A 14,609-nucleotide genomic window follows, 5' to 3' on the forward strand; every position below is an offset into this window, starting at 1 on the left:
AGAAACCCCTCTGTAGCTATTTGTAGGGCCTCCACAGTTGCAACATTCCACCTTCCTATTGGTGGGCCATCCCGCACTCGTGCCCAAAATCTTCCAATCCCTTTCAAGTCCAAGTCTTGCATGACTTCCCGAATAGCCTTATGAAAATATCTTTTCGGGATGAGAAGCTTGTATCCGCGTTGGATTCTCCTTATGTTCCGAAGGGCGATAGTGCCCGGTTTCCATCTCCTCTTCTTCTATGGTGGTCATTGTGCTCTATGGGGAGCACCTACCATTACACTAGAGGAGGCTCCACCTTGTGCTCTAGGTGGCATGCCTTGGCATGAGGTCTTCTCGAGGCCGAAACGGTGACATGTTTGCTTGGTGCGCGCTATGCAAGCATGAGGAGGGCAAGATGGAGAAGAGATAGAGGTTGGGGATGTGAGAATGGAGGAAGCAAAGAAAGCAAGATGTGAAAATGAGAAGAAGAATGAACTTTTAACCCATTTAACCCCAAAATCGGGTTAATGTAGCTTCATATGCACTATCCATTGTGTGATCGTAAATCCATAACCTTTTATTGGAATGTGACAAACTTCACACACGCACTCATTAGGTAACCAAGAGCCCAATTTTTTTTAAAAAAATACCTACAGACCCCTGGTCCGAAGTCTGATGTTTGGAGCCACTTTCTTGGAAAAAAAAATGCATGCAGACCCTTGGTCCAAAGTCTGCTGGCATCTAGAGCCATTTTCCTTCTAGACACTAGACTTCGGACCGGGGGTCTGTAGGTATTTTTTTTTTAAAAAAAAAGGACTCTTGGCCACCTAACTAGTGCGCGTGTGAAGTTTCATCACATTTCGATATAGTTTACTATTTTAAAAATTAACGCACACCAAAATTATGGATGGATTGATAATTGAGAAATCAACATCGTAACTACTAGTCCTTAGAAACTTTGCACCACATAAACTATACAAAGGTATCAGGAGTAAAGTCTGCAATAAGAAATGGAAAATTTTTGCATGTTTTTCCTATTGAAATTGACAGTGCTAGCAACAAAAACTGTAAGTATGAATTGAAAATATAGCAAAGATGCATAGTCAAAGTTGAGAGTGAAGGACAAGAGAAAATTTAATTCATATTTTAAGGGCGCATACAATAGTTTTGCACTGGGACATAGTCATATGTCCAATGCACGAGGAGAACACTACGCCAAAAAAGATAACATTACAAGCTATGGTCATTCCATTGGAACAAATGCATCCTTCACTGCTTGAAGATTTCTTATAAGTTGGAAGTCCTTGGAAGTTACAGTGATGTGCTTTGCATGTATTGCACAACGCTGAGCATCAATCATCAAGTCAACTAAAAAGGCCTCTGTAGCACACTGTAGAGCATGACCACATCTTTTTATGAAGAGATTAGGTCTATCCTGACCTTGTGCCAAAAACCATCTCCTTCTTTCTATGCACTAGAGGTCTTGCACAATCTCGCGAACAAGTCTTGAGAAGCTCACCTTCAGAATGATGAGATCAAAAGAACATTGATACCTCCTAATTTCTCTCAGGGCCACTGTACTTGGCTTCGACTTGTGTTTCTTGTGGGGATGCTGAGGAGGATCCTTGTGAGGGCTACTTGAGGAAGCTGGGTTAGGCTGAGAAGGGGGTGCATTTGAGCTACAGATGCTCCAAGGGGATGAACACGATATGGGGCTCTAAGCAGAATCTTATTTGCAACTACCTTAGACATAGCCATCTTTCCCGTAGAAGAGATGTGAGAACTCAATGAATAAGATAGAAAGTGAAACCCTCTTTTATATAATCCTAAACTGTAAGACTCATTCACATAGATGCAAACTCTCTCTTTCTCTCTTAAACTATGAATTGCATTCACACTGAACAGATTGTTCATCTTACTATCTTAGCTCTCTTTGAATCCATTTGTTGCCTTGTTGAAGCCCTGTTTCTAGCCACTTGGCATGGTCTTCTTTGGTACTTGAGGTTTCATAACACACTCATTTAGTGACACTACATGATTCCATCATGTTTGCAGCCGATTCATCAACACTTTCATTTGCTCTCTTTTGGGAGAGTTTAGCTTCATCCACTACTATAATCCTATACCACCAAGATATCAATTGGATCATTGGATTGCTACCATTCACCCCTCCACCATGATTGGTTTTTCTTTGGTATGCACCATGCGCTATCCAATGTGAATTTTCCATCCCTTGTGTGGACCAAATTCCAATGCTTCCCTTTTCTGCAAAGTATGACCCATGTGACTCAAGGATATGATGATAGGTGCTGAAAGAAACTTTTTCCACCCATCATAGTCCTACGGCCTACAAACCATGACATTTCCTTCCTTATTGATAGGTGATGAGAGAAACTACCTAGCCTTTGCTCCTCCAAAGCAAAACATTTTTGGCAAGTTACCAAATTTTCCTAATGTCTTCTCATCTTTTTCAATCGTCAATTGATGCTTGTGTAGCCTAATTTTTGATAGCACTCGCTCCACATTCCTACACGTTGCAATGGCTTCTTTTTCTGGTTGCATCCTATAAGCAAAGAAAATGTATTCATATACAAGTTTCTCTATGATTCTGACAAAAGTATGCAATGAAAAAATGTGAATACGATCCAATAGAATGTTGAAGATGGGCTTTTAAGTGGGATCTTCTCTATTGTGTGTCGATGCAACACTTGTCACCCTTTGCCAGGTCTTCTTTCCATCCTTTCCTTCCACCCTCTCTGTTAAGCAATATAGGCATGGATTCTTTGTATTTGCACCATTGGAGATTCCACACATGCATTTTAAAGTTTTCAAGTCTCCTGCAAGATGCCATTCAACCAAGTATTGACCATACCCTTCAATCGAGAGCATCTCACCATGTTTCTGAGATGATCGTGGAATGCTTATGTGCATAAAGAATAGCTACAACACCTCAAACGTTTCCTTAGGAACTTCAAATGCAGCGAGCCACCACACATGGCGCTTGGATTGAACACTAAAGTTCCCTGGGTTGTTCTTCTTGAATTGTAAAGCTCTATTCATCAGAGTTACACTAACTCTTTCAAGCTTTACTCCTTTGACGACCTCACTTTTACCTAATTTTATAACAAACTGCAATTTATCATTACATTCCTCAACAAACACATTGTAGTACATTAACATTGCCAACTACACCTTGTACAAATCTAAATAGTAATTGTTGAGTTTGGTAAACTTCACCTCATATGCATTTTTGGTCCCAACCTTTAGTGTTTCCATGCATTGAACATGCATGGGATATCCTATAAGCTCCAAAACCTTTGTATTAAGTTGCCATTGGGCCTCTATTAACTTTGAAGGATGAGGAAGAGGCACGATTCTATTTCTCTTCAGCACATGACCAAACCCAGCCTTCACACCTTTGAATATCTTTGAGTAAGTCGTGCTAATACCGGACCTATCACAAATGGATTGTGCATCCACAGCTGAGAAATCATCTTTTAATGTGCACTTAATCACCTTTTCCTTCACAGCCTTAAACTTAGGATTTCTCAAAGCATTTTCCAATTTACTTTCCTTCAGCAATCTATTAATATGCAATTCAACTTTCCCTCACCTAGGTTCTCATTCTGAGCTACCTTACATGCTCTGATATGTCACTTCCACTGGCCGATGTTCACAATTAACTCATTGATTGGCTTTTTCTTTTGTTTGCGCTCCTGTGCTAGCTTGTTGTTGATCTTTCTCAGGTCGTCCAATTGTGCCTTTGCCTCCTCATATGAGATACCAATGTCGTGGATTGTGTCTTGCATTGAAATAATTTGATTGTTTTGTTGAATTATAGTGTCATTCAGCTATACCACTTGTCCTATGAGTTATTGTATATGAATTTGATGTGCAATGATCACATCATGATAATTTTTAATGGTTTCTTGGCAAGTTTGAACACCTGATCATTGAGCCGCCTAGTGTAACTGAGCAACCCATTTTCCCCCTCACACACATACTTCAACAAATTTGTAATTCCTGAGAAAGTTAGAGCTCTATTGTTTAAGTAGTCAATTGGGTAGATTCCCCCATCAACCCACAAGTCCACATGTTTCAATCCCATTTTCCTGTAACTGCAAAACTTGAGGGTTGACACTGGTACGCTGGGTTCTTTTGAATAATGGGGCATATTCAATCTCTACCTCAATATGTAGCTCCTTCTTTCCTGTATTTATTTTACTATTGATAGAAACGGGGAGCCTGGTTGTCACAAGAGATAGAGTGGAGATGCACAGAGAATCACACAAAGGTGCCAAGGGAAAGGAGGGTGTAAGTAATTCACTCTGTAAATGAAGGTTGCATAAACACATAGAAGAGGTCAAAATAGAGCCATGAGAGAGTATAGATATGGGGGAAAATAGCTTAGAGGGTAGGGATGTCCGAGACTTTTTGTATTTTAGACATTTCTATTTTACCTCCAAAAAACACGAAATTTGACCAGTTGGTTTGTCTTTTGTAGAATATAAAAAATCACCAAAATATCTTAAAAGGAACTTCCAAATTTCATTTGCCTTGTTCTCGATTAAAAAATCAATTACCTCGTATCTAATAATCATTTTGCATTGAAAACGAAGTAGTACACTCCTGTAGCTAACTCCTTTTTGAATATAAAATTTTGTTGAAAAAGACTTCTTGAATGAGGAGAGAGAAGGAATCTGAGTACATCTTTGTAGATAATATAAAAAAGGCAAAACGAGATTGCAAAAGTGGAGAGAGAAGAGGATTATTTTACTACTATTCTCTCCTCTTTTCCTTGTTTTAAAGAGGAGAGAGGGGGGGCTAAAAGGCCCATTTGTGAGTTCATTTTTTTTCTAATGTTTAACATTCATGGTATACATGAATATAGCATCAGTAGCACCTGAGAGATAGCCAAAATGCATTAGGCATAGTATAAACATCTGTCAAGTGTATTTAGTCCTACATATTACAGCACATATATCTCTATCAAAACTAAAAATTTGAAGTGCTTGAATCAGCCTAGAGACATCTCACAGCATGAGTATAACATCCCTAAAGTATCTAGCACCAATCATAGCCACTCGAACATCAAATGAGCATAACCAAGGGGCATGAACCATCAAGACAAGGGGCTGCCCAATTTTATATAGCACGTAGATGATTCTTCACAGTACAAAACTAAAGATATGTTGGTTAATCTCAATATGTCGGGGTTCATTGCCACTTACCAAGGGTATAACGAGGAAAGATAAGCCACCATTGAGCTGGAGTAGAAGAGAGAGAGGAATGAGTTGTTAAGAAAAATAACTTGACAGCTAATGTGAATTTGTGTGTGTTGTTCCTAGGGTTTGGGTAGTAGCAACTAATACTTTGTAAGCCTCAATCAAGGCTACTGGAAGGCTAGGATAACAAGTCTGGAGCAAGCCCTAAAAGTCTTCATGTGCAAAATAAAGTGGAAGTGACTTGTGGATTGAGATGAAAACTCATTGTCCTTTGCTCATCATCACAAGCTCAAGAAGTCGTGCAAAAGCACCCACAAAGCCAAGGAAAAATGAAACTCCTAGTCAACTCTGATACCAATTTGAAGTGCACGAATCCAAGAAGCTTCAATGGAGTTGTCAATGTCAATGGAGATGTAGGTAGAGTGAGAGAGAAGGAGACATAGTATGTGGGTACAATGATAGTACCACTTAGGTTTTTTTAGATAGGTATAAGAATATGGTACAATCCTGAAGGGTACATTCACACCCAATGTGGGTGCTAGAATGGTGGCCCTTTATTCCCAATAGAAGGGGACTGCAACCTGTTGTCCCATAGGACCACTGCACACAAGTGGTTGTAACTCTCCAATGGGAGCTCCAATCGAGGAGATTTTTGAATCTGTTTGAAGCTGATGAGACCCTCTTCGAAATGAGCTATGGGGTTTTAGCTCACTCATCCAAATATATTTTGCTATAATAGGTTTTTTGGAGCAGTCCTAGAATGCATGTACTCTATCCCATAGTCTATCTTGGCCCAAATCAACACTGTTTGACCTTTTTATGGTGCAAAAGCCTTAGGTAACTAATTGTAGCATATAGATAACCTCCCAATAATACCATAGTGTCCATACATAGCTTGGGTGTCTACTTGCAATGATTTGCCAAAATCAACAAGAGTCCCAAGTAGCATTCATTCAACTCGCTGCTAATACATGTGTCACATATATCCCATATACATTCCAATGTTCTTCCAATGGTCTTGAGGGGGTAGGGATGGATTGTACCTACACCTACAAATAATTTATTGGGCTTTGAGACCTGAGGGGTGTGAAAAGTTCCTCCTCAAGCCGGGTTTTGCACCCCTTCAGTCAAGGGGGGTCACCCCACTATTGGCTTGACATCTCGCTTGGCATAAGCCTTGATTACGTCAGCCACCACAAGAGACATTGCATGAGAATTCTAAGCTAATCAACAAGCATGAAATGCATATTTTGGAAACAAAATTTTAGCTTTGATGAGATGTAGGGGTATAATAGAAATATTGGATGGGAAAGGGTGCTACTCAGCAATTCAGTGACTCATTGATTGCTTAACTTTCTCCTTTTACAAATTTCTTTGGGTTTAGTTTCAAAATCACAACGAGTAAGATGGCTATGGTTAGGAGTATGATGCTCAACTGAAGGGAGGGATTAATTAAATCATAGACATGAATGCATTCATAAATAATTGAGTAGATGAAGGAGTAGGACAATACATTCCCTTAACTCACTCAATGCCAAGAGAGGGACGATTTTTTGATCTCTCTCAAACAAGAGGATGAAGCTCAATAATTGGATGAAGAGAGAGGTCAAGAACCATGAGATATACCTCAAACATGCTTGAAGAAGTGGTGTTAGGTTGCCCAAATCAAGAACCCATGCTTATTTGAATGGGTATGCTCCAATATCAAGTATCAAAGCTATGATGAAAGTGGTGAGTTCACCAAGTATAAACACCAATCCTAATGCAATGGATGCCAAAGCCACTGTTGGTCTAGTGAATCTAACAAAGCTACATGAAATAACCCAACAATGCCCTGTTCAATAACATGTGGGAAAAATAAAGACATCTAGGTCTCAAAGCTAGAAAGGATAGCAGTTTACTCTTCTCTTGTCACAACCATTGCTGGCTGAGACTTCCTATATTTGTAGCCAACAATTAGTATACTACCCTTGTAATCAATCTTTATCATCATAGCCTTCTTCACAAGTAGAAACCTTGGTGAACCAGCTTAGTAGTGCTACTGGGTATATAAGAAATTACTATGCTGAGATCCCACATGATGTGGAGGGACAAGGTGATGGCTCTCGTATGGAAGCTTATGAAATACCTATAGACAACATGACTTCTACAACATTTACAGATTCTATTTCAGTAGTTTCTGTAAAGCTACAAGACTTGAATCTTCGAGATGAATTAGTTATAATCCCAGACCATTTAAGAGTTTCAATGAACAAGATGAAGTTCTTCTTGGCCACTCAACAGATGATCTTCATACCACAAAACCTGATGATTGGGATGAGGATGCTCTTAGGAAGATTGAAGATCTGGATGTTATGAAACCTATGGGATGGCTTGATGAAGAGCCAAAAGAAATAGAGGATCTAGAGGCTATGAAGCATGATGATTGGATGATGACAAAAACTTGATAGTGACTATGAAGATGCTGGTCAATGGATGATTTCTCTAGTTTCAATCCTGGTGCTGATATGGGTGATGATGAACCTGATAGTGATGATGAAGATGCTTAATCACCTAAGGAAGCATCCAAGGCCAAAATTCCTAGTGTAGCTTAACTATCTAGACACACTTCAATTCCCTAACAATTGTATCTCTACTGGTGGCAACAGAACTACTTCATAACTATGCCACCGTCATCTTCCTCGATTGGCCATTTGGCCACATTTGGATCTTCTCATGAAGTTTTACCATCATCTGTGGGTATGCGAGTGCTGAAACCATATCCAGTAACTTGAGATCTCCTTGCTTTAGTCTATTCAAGTTTAGATTTTCTTTGCAAATTGATTCCTTTGGCTTGAACTGGAGTCCTGTGTGTCAGATTTGGGAGAGGCAAACATAGTAGGTGGAGGGGGAAAAGTGAGATTAGAAAATACCTAAACCATGTCCATGGATTTCATTGCCCGATTGATGAAAAACTACAAGGGAAGTTGAAAAGAGGAGATCCTTGAATCTCTACAACATTGATTGTTAAGACTCAGTTAGGAGAATCCATGGCCTACAACTAAAAGCAAAATCATTGATCAAAGTGGCAAGCTGAATTGATGTTACTCAGCTGATTCAATCTTGATTCCATGTGCATGGGCTTTGAGGCCACAATTACTTGTCTTCCCCTGTCAAGCTACATTCCTTGCTCATCAATAGCTTCTCTTCTTTCATATAATGTTGCATCCACTGAAGCACATAATTCTTCCCGCTTAGCTCACTACTACTCTACACCAAAAACTCCATTTTCGTCATAAAAATCCTGTTTTACGATTTTCTAGAAATTATTTCTAGAATTTTAACTTTATGTTTTCTGATTTTTCCATCATGGAAGCATAGAACAAACAGTGAACAACATTCCTACCAATTTTCACTCCATAAGAACAACATTGACTCAATTAAATGTCAAAAACAAACAATTTTCCTTTGTAAAATAGAATTACCGATTTTTTCCTTCTTTGCAAGTTTTTTAAAATCTGATTCAAGACAGCAAAAGAGTCCACCATTAATGCTCAATCCATCTTTAATCATCCATCTTCAGCCCCACTCGAATTGGAAGTAATTCGGTACACCGCCGGACAAGCATTCTTCAATCGATCTTCATTCTTCTTCATGGGCATGAACTGCCCCTTGTAGGAGAGAGAGGGAGGAGAGAGAAAGATTGATTTTCATTCCCTTTGCTCAGTGCATAAACTCTTGATCCATTTCTAGTGATGGAGGGAGAAGAATAGAGGCATCTCAGGCCCAAGAGGATTCCTCTCCACTTAGTCTGATCAGAAATCATAAAAAAATGGGGATTTGGGAGGCGCAAAAAAATGACGCCCCCCGCCTCCCCATGGCATTTCATTTCTTGAGTTTTTCCTCTTAACTAATCAAGCTTTAGCCTTAAAGCTCCAAAATAACTAGTTCATGACTTCCCCTTCACACTAGCAGCAAGTGGGTTTTTCAGTTTTGAGGGGGCAAACAATTTTGGAATCAAAATCCGTCTGAACAAGCATCTTTGGGGCATCAAAATTCATAAACCTGCCCTCCATCACACTCTTCCCGGATTCCCGATCCTGTAGCTGCTTCACAACCCCGAACCTTGTGGGGATTAAATGGGGGATCAAACGACCTCGGAATGGAGATCCGAGACTTGTGTTGGATATCTGACGTCGTTTTGTATCTAGGGAAACTCCAGCTTGGCCATCTGCCACCATTTTATTTTTCATGAAAATAAGCACTAGCGCTTTAGGGACTTGCCACTTAAAATCATACTAATTACAGCTGTCGCCTTTGAAAAAGTCTATTTTTTCCCTAAAATTTGGAATTTTTTGCTATTTTTAAGCACTTCTCTGCATAAAAAATCATCAGCCATTGGCGACCACGAGATAGGGCGACTTAACCTGTCACATCCCATGAAGACATCTGCACATAAACACAACCACAAAGAGCATCAAGCTGAGACAAAATAGATACACAACAAAACACATCAGAGCTCTCACCCTACCCCTTGACAAAACCAAGGCATGAAATCCACAAGGAGGAGGCCTAGCATAATTTGATAAAAAACCAAAAGCTAGCCACTAACCAATTGTTCCAACATAGCCATGTGAAAAAGAACAATCAAAGAGGTCATCCTAAGTGGTGGCGTGGAACTACCTATCTAACTAAGGACAACTCAACTAGGAGCTCCTACTAGGCGAGGACTCCTATAGCCTGATCAAATATTATCTTTTAGCATAGTGGTCTGTTAGCCTCTTATTTTCCATACTCAGGTGAGTAAAAAGAAGGGAGCTGAGAGTAGTGACCTAAGGAGAACAAGGCATCGGCCCGGCCTCAGGTCCAGTCTCGGTACCGAAGAACCTACCAAGTCCTCGCAAGGCGACACTTAATCCTTTTCTAACACTCACTTTTATTTTTACTCCAACCTTCTCTTATTCTTATTCCTTTGCTTTTGAGCTAGTTGCCACCCCTAGGAAGACAAGGTATTGGCCCTGGGTCTTGTCTCGTCCCCAGGAACCTACTAGGCCTTTGCAAGGCAATGATCAATTGCTCAAAGATTTTTCTTTCTTATCTTTTTTATTGTTTTAGCGGTTAGAATCCCTTTTTACACACCTCTGTATATTCATATATTTTCTTTTAGATATTTAGGATTTTTCTTCTTTGAGCTATTTTAATAGGCTTCTCTAATTGCCTCACACTAATAGGACCCTAGAACGGCCATCTAGCAGATTAGTAGAACAGGGTCACTAGAACTCCCATCTAAAGCAAGCCTTTTAGTGCTTGACAATGCCTTGGCAGGAAGCAATGACTACTCAGGCCTACCACAGACATACCAAACATAAACGTGGGACTTCATGCCTCGATTGCCAGTCCCCAACAAACAAAAAGAAAGTAACCCTCACAGGCATATGTACCATTAATTGCTTAAGGGAAAAAAACTCGGAAAGGGGAAGAAACCACCTAGAATGGCCACAAGAAGCTCCTTCGCATAGCAAAGGCTCCCTCCAGCGATGTTGTCAACCTGTATGATACAATCACTAAAACAAAAACCCATTAAACGTACCTACACCAAATAGACATAAGGCCCTCTTGGCCTAAAGAAATAGCACATTTGTATTGCAAACTAACTGGCCCTCTTGGCCTAAATAAATCAAACATTAAACCCTTAAAACAACTGGTCCTCTTGGCCTAAATAAATTAATCAAACCAGCTAATATAGATCCCTCCTTGGAAGAAGGCAGATATACAAAAATATGCTCTATTCCAAGGGGAAAAATAGGACTCGCAACCCTAAACTAAATGCATCAAGTTGTGACCCATATCTCCTGAATACATAGCAAGAGGTGTACACATAACATGTCATCGAATCTGATGCCAGGAGGCATATTCCACGGTGGATTCCGTGAGGTTTTACGGTGGATTCTGTAAACTTAGATGACCGGGGCTCATACGCAAAGAGGATTCTTTGTGCGAGAACTTGATGGGGACGCCTGTCCTTTTCGGGCGTTTCATTAATTTAGTGTGTACATGGGTGATTCCATAGCGGGTGATTCCGCAAAATGCATATTAAATTAATAAACGTTTATGAGTTTAGAGTGCGCACTCGTAATAAATTAAGGTTAGGATTTATTTCTAACCAGTTGATTTATTTATGTAGCTGAAGACTGCTAGGTATTCACTTTTGTCGGTTTAATTGTGTTATTTTACTAACGATTGTGAATGCTTCAGTTGATGTGTAGAGATAGCAGCAGTGGCGGAGGAAAGCATTGGAGTCTAGCGGGTTTCCGATCTTTGGACTATATTTTGATAGGCGCCACGCCTATATTTTGATTATGTCTATAGAGACATCGACTATTTATTATTATTTTGTATGCGCTTATGCGCCTGGATATGTTATTTTTTATTTGGACATTGAGATTGGGCGTGCCAGACTCTTTGGGCACCGTCCATTAGCTTTATTTTCCTATTTTTGGTAGAAAGCAAACTCAAAAGCTAAAAGCTTGTCATATTTTTGTAATTGGGCTATTTTTGAGCAAAAAGATTGGAAATATATATTAAATACATGCTTTGTGAAGCGCTCACACAAGGCGTGGGGGAGATTCAACCCAATTTGTCTCTTGTCTCATGTCGTGCTTGCTTTCACATTGGTTTTTGTGCTAAAAAGTAGAGTGCTTTGTTCTTGGGGACCTTTGGGAATTCACTACGTGAGCTACCTGCGTCCGATCTGCGCACCAGTGGTATCAGAGCGGAGCAGAGATCAAGGGCTTCCAATCGCTACCAATCTCGGGCGAAGGCGGAGCTCCAGGAACAAACGGTCTCTACAGTCAATCTCGTCGCGAACCGTCGATACAGGCAGACTTCTGGCGATTAAGAACCCCTGTTTCCACTCTCAGATCGCGAAGGACCACTCTCTGTCGGCAGAGGACCACTCCCTCAACTCCATGAACAAGTCGTGATGAACAGTGAGAAATTTCTTATCTTCTTCATTAACAAAGCTTAAGTACAAAGCTTAAGAACTTAAGAGAAGCTTGATTAGCAACAAATCGTCAAGTCGTGATCAAGAGGAGGACCCCCGAAATTTTCGGCGGAATCAAAAACGGCCCCCCCCCCCCCACGATTGAAAAACGGCGGCCTATTTCTTCATTACTTAAGCTTATTAAGCTTAAGCTTAACTAATTAAGCTTAAGTTACCTCTATACTCTGCAAGTTAGTGAAGGCAGATAAGTCTGCAAACTCTCGGTCACGCGCTTCAGAAGACAAGTTTCGCAAGTCGACACTAATCAAGTCCTGCAAGTTCTGCAAGTCAGACTAAATCAGAACTGACTAACGCTTGAAACTCCTAGAAGACTTGTTCGTTTGCAAAAACTCAGAACTGGAAAGTTGTTCGCAGCAAGCTGTTTTACCTATCTGCAAGTTCGTTGAAGTACTTTCAGCAAACAAAGATAGAAATATTTCAGAATTTCTGAAAATTGAAGAAGAAAATACCCAAAAATACATAGCCTTGTAACCCCAAATTTGAGCTATGCTCATCCCGCTAACTGATTTTGAGTGAGAAAGGTTTGTTGAGTTTTACAGGATGACTACCCCACATATGGATGATCCTATGGCTGAAGACGATCTACCCGAGCCTACCATGGAGCAAAAGCTGGATCTTATCATGTTACAATTAGACGAAGAGCGAAGAGCTAGGCAAGCCTTGCAAGCGCAATTGACAAAGCTACAAGGAGCGTCCACTGATAAAGAAGAACCCCAAGCTGAAGATCTGATTCGCCGTACCATCGACGCCACTCTTGAAGCACAAACCATTCGCAAGGAATCCAAGATAAGTAAACGAAGTTTCAAGTTTCGCACTTTCAATGGCATAAGAGAAGGAAAGACTGTTTTATCATTCATTAGCCAGTTTGATGACTATTTCCATGAGGAAACTTATCCCGAGAAAGATAAAATCAAGTGTGTTACTAATCATCTGATAGATAGAGCATCACTTTGGTGGACTGTCGTCCGCAAGAGCATAGAATGTCCTGCTACATGGAAAGATTTCAAGAAGAAGTTTATGCAAAATTTTCTACCACCGCAATTTCATGAGAAGGCAATCAAGCAATGGGATTTACTGCAACAACGCGATCGTGAGCCTATTCCACAGTATACAGAGCGTTTTTGGAATGCACTTTTACAGCTACGCATGCTTGAAGACGTACCAGAGACGACCCATAAGCGGAAGTATATGTCTGGACTTCTTGGACATTACTACGCTGAGGTGAATATGTTCAAGCCTGCTACCCTTGAAGATGCCATCTCCTTAGCTCACGACACTGAAGATAAGTTACGTGGAAGAGATCGACGACCACAGCCATTCCAAGCAAACGGTAATTATGGATCTAAACAATTCAATTCAAATTTCAGAAGGTTTAATCCAGGTCGTTTCTCATCACCATCTTTCCGCAAGAATTGGCCTAAACCACCCGCATTACCATCCACTATCAATCCAAATCCTAAGCCTATCCAACAAGCAAATCCAAATATACCCAAACTCCCAGCCATTGCAAATAATGTGACCAAAGCCAAGCCTATCGTATGTTACAAGTGTCACCAGCCAGGCCATCTCGCAGCAAATTGTCATTCAAAGAAGCCATCAGCACATATCAACTACCTTGGAGCTATGGACGAAGACGAGCATGAGGATATGCCGGACTTCACTGAAGAAGAAGATGATCCTACTACTACTTCCGACACTTTACCAGGTATGCCTACTTTACATTCATTGTTGACTATGAAATGTATGGTGCATGGAAAAGAAAGAACTGTATTGCATGATGACGGTAGTACGCATGATTTTATTTCAGCAAAATTGGTAAAGGAATTGAAATTGCATACTGTACCTACGCACTATCGCATAAAAGCTGCATTTTTAGGCACTAAGTACAATGGCACACAAGAAGTTCAAAATTTAGAAATTCAAATTGGTCCATATATTGAAAGAAGAAATTTCTTAGTTGTCCCATTACAGTCTAGCGACATTATTCTAGGAATGCCATGGAGACACCAACATAATCCCAATATAGATTATTCCACACACACAATGAATATAAATTTTCAAGGAAAATCTATTACATTATTTGGTATGCATGCATCTCATATGTTTCCACTGCTTTCGCATACTCAAGCAAAACGTGCACTACGAAAGAATACTAAATCATATCTCATTTGGGTGAATGAATTGCACGCAAAAGAAACTCATATGCACCCTAGGCATAAGGAATTTCTCGCATATTTTAAGGACTGTTTCGCAGAAGACCTACCACCAGGTTTACCTCCATCACGTCCAGAAGACCATAAGATTGACCTAATACCTGGTACACAACCACCTTGCAAAGCCCCATATAGGCACAATCAAATAGA

This window comes from Lygodium microphyllum, unplaced genomic scaffold (assembly GCF_053477565.2).
Source record: "Lygodium microphyllum isolate KBCC unplaced genomic scaffold, Lygodium_microphyllum_v1.1.10 scaffold_35, whole genome shotgun sequence".
In the NCBI taxonomy this organism is placed as follows: domain Eukaryota; kingdom Viridiplantae; phylum Streptophyta; class Polypodiopsida; order Schizaeales; family Lygodiaceae; genus Lygodium; species Lygodium microphyllum.